Source organism: Cervus elaphus, chromosome 5, assembly GCF_910594005.1.
Source record: "Cervus elaphus chromosome 5, mCerEla1.1, whole genome shotgun sequence".
Lineage (NCBI taxonomy): Eukaryota > Metazoa > Chordata > Mammalia > Artiodactyla > Cervidae > Cervus > Cervus elaphus.
In genome coordinates, this window is record NC_057819.1 from 23222904 (window position 1) to 23229328 (window position 6425).

The following is a 6425-nucleotide window of genomic DNA, read 5'->3' on the forward strand; positions in this document are numbered from 1 at the left end:
GTGTCATTTGTCATAGACCAGCCAACATCCCACCTGTGTTATGATAAGTGGCTTTCGTTGTGCAGGTTTCCCTGCCCTTCACAGTTGGGATCTGGGGGTTTCTACTGGTGATGATAAAGAATGGTTTTCAGACATTTCCATGGCAGAGGAGGTGAGTTATGACTCTGGGTTAAGTTTAACGAAGGAAAATATAAGGCTGATGAGATGCTTTGTAGGAAGGTCTGCTTTTCCCAAAGTACTTGATGCTGCTGGCTTAGTCTTCTAACCTTGCACAGGGATGAGAGGCAGAAGCTAAGGTTGTTTTGTGGTCTTTGAGATAAAATGATCAGTCATAGATTTTTGTTTTTTCAATTAATTTATTATTACATTGCCATGCCCAGTGACTTACAGGATCTTAGTTCCCAACCAGGGATGGAACCCATGCCCCCTGCAGTAGAAGCATGGAGTCCTAACCACTGGACTGCCAGGGAAGTTCCCAAGTCTTAGATTTTAAAATATCCATTTAATAATGTTGGGGACTTCTCAAGTCTGTGAATGCCTATGCTCTTGGCCTCAAGGGATCTGGGTACCTGAATATAAGAACTGAACCTTCTTGCTCATTGTTCTCTTACTGAGAGATACTAGTGATTTTAGAATTTTTAGTGACCAGTAATTCAAATTTGTCTGGAAATGGAAGATCTCCCAGGATACAGGATTTTTCAGTTCTAAGACCATACCATCCACAGTTGGTCACCCTAACAATGAAAACCAGGTCTTTAATAGACAACCCCACAGATGCACTTGACTTCCTCATCCAAAGTGTGTGTCCGCTGCACACCAATTGTTGAGTTTTTTGAAACTCTAAGATGATTCTTTATGGAAGCTTGCCCCAAACATTCTTTGTTTTTGTTATTTAGTCACTAAGTCATGCCCAACTCCTTGCAATCCCATGGACTGTGGCTTGCCTGGCTCTTCTGTTCATGGGATTACCCAGGCAAGAATATTGGAGTGGGACACCATTTTCTTCTCCAGAGGATCCTCCTGAATCAGGTATCAAACCTGTGTCTCCTGCCTTGGTAGGTGGATTCTTTATCTCTAAGTCACCAGGGAAGCCATTCTAGACTTGTACAAATGATACAACTCCACTTCCTCCACTCTATACTTTTACACAGTGAGTCCTTTAATACTTTCAGGCCCCACTCAGGGCAAAAGAGTCTGTTCCATGAGTTTTAAAATTGGCAATGAAATGTGGATTTGGTGCTTACAGGTGGCGTGCAGAGGCTGGTCTAAGAAAGTTTTGAGGAATTTACTGCCAAAACATTCTCTTGTACTTTGATAAAACTGAGGAAGAGATAACTTTAAAGTATTCACCTTTGCTTTCTTGTCTAGTACCTTTGGGCTTCTGTATGTGAAGCAAACCTCATAAGATAGCCATTAGAAAAACCTGTTAATCAACTAAGCTAAGTTGATCAGGAGTACGTCATTATTTATCTGTTACATCCAGATATATCCATTATTCTCACTGAAGTCAGGGACCACCATTTTGACAGCCCTATTAGTATGGAAGGAAAAATAGTCAAGGGATCATTTTGATAGGGTTTTATGGCCTAGGCTGGGTCATTTTCAGGTAGGTCTTACAAGGCAGGAAAAGAGTATGGATTAGTTTGGAATTTGCGACCACAAGGACCAAAGTTTTGAATAGAGTCATGATGAGAAAACTGTAAATCATGGTAAGCAGGATATTTTAGCTTGTTTACAGTTTCATTCTGACTCAAGTATTCCTTGGAGCAAGAAGGAAGATTGTTTGTGCTTGTTCTGAGTGTTATTTAATATAGGAACAAGAAAATATGCCCGGTCTTATTTAGTACAGCAACAGGTCATCACCCTGGTTTTGGTTCTCAACTCTTTTAATATTGTGGTCACCTATTGATTTTAGGAAGTGGGGTGGTATGTAGTAGATTCTGGTTTTCTCTTCAGAGGATTCTCTCACCTGAGAAATATTATGTCAAATCTTGGTGGGTTCGTTAATGTTGAGAATAACTCCCACTCCCACAGGTGGTAAGACTGTGATCTGTCTAAAATAAGTCAAACTCTTCCTGGAATTTGATTTGTAAGCAGAAACATACAAGAATTTTAAAAATGCTTGTAAGGACTTACCTGGAGGACCAGTGGTTAAGTTCCCTCGTTTCCAATGAAGGGGGCACAGGTTGGATCCATAGTTGGGGAACTAAACTCTCACAAGCCATGTGGTGAGGCCAAGAAAAAATAAATGGCTGTAGTTGATTTTTCCAGCTGGTTCATTTTTTAATCCTTTCCCTAAAATTACCTTGTTATGGTAATTTTAGGGAAACTTAGAGTTAATCATATTAAGTGAAATAAGTCAGATAAAGGCAAACACCATATGAAATCACTTATAGATGGAGTCTAAAAATGATACAAATAAGCTTATTTACAAAACAGAAACAGACTCACAAGTACTCTCATATTGTATCAATTTTTTCTTCATTTTGTTGTAGTTATCTCAGTGAGTCAGAATTTGCCCCTATTAGATTTAACCAGAAAGGACTATTTGACACATTCAACCATTATTTACAAAAATATTATTTTCTGCACAGCCCATGTATAATCTCAATACATCAGTGTATCAATCTCAAGCAATGAGTGCATAAGAAAACCACACTTGAGAATTAGCTACTTAACCATCTAAACAATCTCTTTCCCCAGAGGTGGGAGATAATGTCCTTTTCATTCAGAAATATTTTTCGTATGTTTTTCTTTATTCAGCCTTGATCTGAACTCCTGCCAAGCACCAGGCACTGTTCTAGGGGTTAGGAATACTACTGTACTGTATTCTGCTCAGTTGCTCAGTTGTATCTGACTCTTTGTGACCCCATGGACTGTAGCTTGCCAGGTTCCTCTGTCCATGGGATTTTCCAGGCGAGAATACTGGAGTGGGTTGCCATTCCTTTCTCTTGCCATTCCCTTTTCCAGGGGATCTTCCTGACCCAGGGATCGAACCTTGGACTCTCACATATCCTATATTGGCAGGCAGATTCTTTACCACTAGCGCTACCTGGGAATACCGCAGTCTAGAGAATCCCTGCTGCTCTCATGGAATGTATGTTCTAGAGGCTGTAGACAGCGAGCAAGGAAATATATGTCAAATAGCACTCAATTTTAAAGAAAAATAAAAATTAAGTATGATAAAGTGTGCTGGTAAGTGAGGAGGAGAGTTACTATTCTATCAAAGTTGGGTCAAGGATGACTTCTCACTGAAATGTGATGTCTGGAGATTTCCCTGGTGGTCCAGTGGTTAGGAGTCCATGCTTCCACAGTGGAGAGTGTGAGCTCCACCCCTGATTTGGGAACTAGGGTCCTGCAAGTCTCACACCGCAGCCAAAACTAAAACAAAAACAAAAACCTTTTTCTGAAAGCCTTTAGGCATCACACAGACATGCTAAAACACAAACAAATGATCTCATAGCAAACAAAACACATATTCATCATCATCATTATCATCAAGTAAATGGCAGCAACATTAAATACATCTGAAATGACTGATTATCTCCATAATCATCTACCTTGATAGGAGACAGTGACAGGATAGGTATTGGAACTTCCCTGATGGCCCAGTGGTTAAGACTCTGTGCTGGGCTTCCCTGGTGGTTCAGTGGTAAAGAAATCCATTTGCCAATGCAGGAGACGTGGGTTCGATCCCTGGCCTGGGAAGATCCCACTTGCCGAGGGGCAGCTAAGACCCTGCCACACGACTATTGAGCCTGTGCTCTGGAGCCCACACGCTGCAACCACTGAAGCCCGTGGGCCCTAGAGCTCATACTCCACAGCAAAAGAAGCCACCGCAGTGAGAAACCCACACACCACAACTAGGGAGGAGTCCCTGAAAGCAATGAAGATCCAGCATAAGCCAGAGATATATATATAATTATTAAAAAAAAAGATTCTGTGCTTCCAATGCAGGGGGCATAGGTTTGACTCCTTGTCAGGGAACTAGCATCCTACATGCCATGTGGGCCAAAAAAAGAAGAGAAAAGAAAGTAGAGGCATTATCCAATATTAGTAATAGTCTCAGGAAGGGAATCAATTCATGCAAATTTGTCAAGGAAGTGATCGATCAGTTATGCATAAGGAGCCAGGATTTTGAACTCTTTCTTCATCCCTGAGCTACACAAGACACCTGGAAGACATCGTGAAATAAAGAAGCCACAGCCTGTCTCTTAGGAGAGGAGATAAGACATGGGTGTGTGCGCGCTGCAGAAGCTGGTGGTACTCAGGCAGCTGGGATGCGGGGCAGGCACCTTTCTCGGGAGGACTTCCACTGACCCTTGAGACTGGAGCAGGGAAAGAAGACAGAAGGTAAGTTCAAAGATGCTGAAACTTAAAAGAGATGAGGCTATCCCTGAGGATGAGGTAACTCACCTGTTAAAAGTTGGGGTTACCTTTTGAAGAGCGATGAGCCAGGTGACAAACAGTAAAGAAAGCTTATGTCTTTTAAATATGGACAAGTGCATGCTTTCTTTTTTTTTTTTTTCCAACTTTTAAAAAACAATTGGTTGCATTGGGTCTTAGCTGTGGCTTGTGGGATCTATTTCCCTCATCAGGGATGGAACCTAGGCCCCCTGCATTGGGAACACAGAGTCTTAACCACTGGACCACCAGGGAAGTCCCAAGAGCATGATTTCTTGTAATTCTTTCAGGAACCCATGAGGGTAGAGAGTGACATCACATACATATACATGCACATTTAACCTCCTCAGATTTTAGTATATTTTCTTACAGAGGGAAAGATCTCCACAATTTCCACCCCCCTACAGCTTTGTTCCTCAGCTCCAAGGAGAAAAGAGTAAGTTTTGTGTTACATCTTGACTTTGTGTTTCTAAGTGTCATGATTTTAATGATATTAAGAATGTTTGTGTGGTCTCCAGGAGTAATTCTTACTGTAACAGACTTTTGCTTTTGCGGTGAATTCAGAATGTAACCCTCAGAACTAGTTGCAACACTGGTCCTATTCATATTTCTAATTTACAGGTGATAAACAAAATGAAAAACAGGGAAAGTATCTTCTGTACAGAAACATTTCCAGCTAATTGTGAAGAAGAAATATTAGCATTAGAAAGTCATCATTCGGAAAGCCTTATCGAGATCAGAACCATCAATGCTGAGGCCACTTAATGTGAGATGGTTAAAGATGGCACCACTGAACCCCACTGGCCAACCAAAATGTTTGCCTGCACATGCAATACGGCAGGAAGTACAAATAGAACCAATGAAATAATCTTGCCAAAAGACATCAACACAGTCTTATCAAGCCTCCAGAGAAAAAGAGGGAAGGGAACTTCTTACAGGTTACAAGACTCTTAGGAGAGATGCCAACTAAATGCAACATTTATTTTTTAATGCCAATTCAAGCAAACTGGCTATTATAAGGACATTTGAAGGCAATCAGTAAGTTTAAGAAACACTGTCTGAATGTTAGATAACATTAAAGAATCCCATTAATGTTGTTAAGGATTATAATGGCTTTGTAATTGTGCCTCCAAAGTCATTATTTATTAGAGATATACACTAAGGCATTGGTTATTGAAAACAGATTGCTGTTTGTAATGTATTTTAAAATACACCAGAAAAGAAAATGAGATTACTCAGAAGTTGATAAATGGTGAATAAGCCCATGAACATTCACAACATTTTCATCTCTAGTTTTATTATGTCCACCATCAAGAGTTTTAAAATGTATAAAAGGAAAAATATATAAAATATTCCATGCCCATCTCTATAGCCCTCTTTGTTTACCTGGATTTATTTTTCTTCTAATCACTTTTCATTCCCTCCTACAGAATGTATCTCCCCCCTCCAGAATGTAAACTCATGAAGAATAGTCTTTATTTGATGTGTTGATGGTTGGATTAACCTCCAGTATGCAGAACAGAGTCTGGCACATACTGAGAGCTTGATGAATGGTGTGATAATGATGATAAAAAAAATAAAAATAAAGAACAAGCAAGTATTTACGTCTTAATGAAACAGTCTAGGAGTACTATGTCCAGGAAGATGATAACTTTGGAAAACCCTACACTTCACCCCTCCCATTTAGAGATTCACAAAACACTTTAATGCTAATGTCTCTTGGAAACCTCCCCTTAAAGAATCTTGCTTACATTTTGAGGAATTGATTTATTTCATTATAACACTAACACTTCCCAGGATTTATCCTTATAAAAGACACTGTGGAGGATGCTCACTTTCAGAGTGAAAGGGACATACTTTGAGAAGGTAAGGAATGAGAAGCCAGCTTGGGACATGCTTCAGTCTGGAAGAGAGGTTGGACAGCCAGGGAGGTAGAGCATAGCAACTGGAGCTTCATTCTTTCCTCATTGGTTCTCTAGCCACATGTTTTCAGAGATTCTCTAAATAAAATACCAATGGCC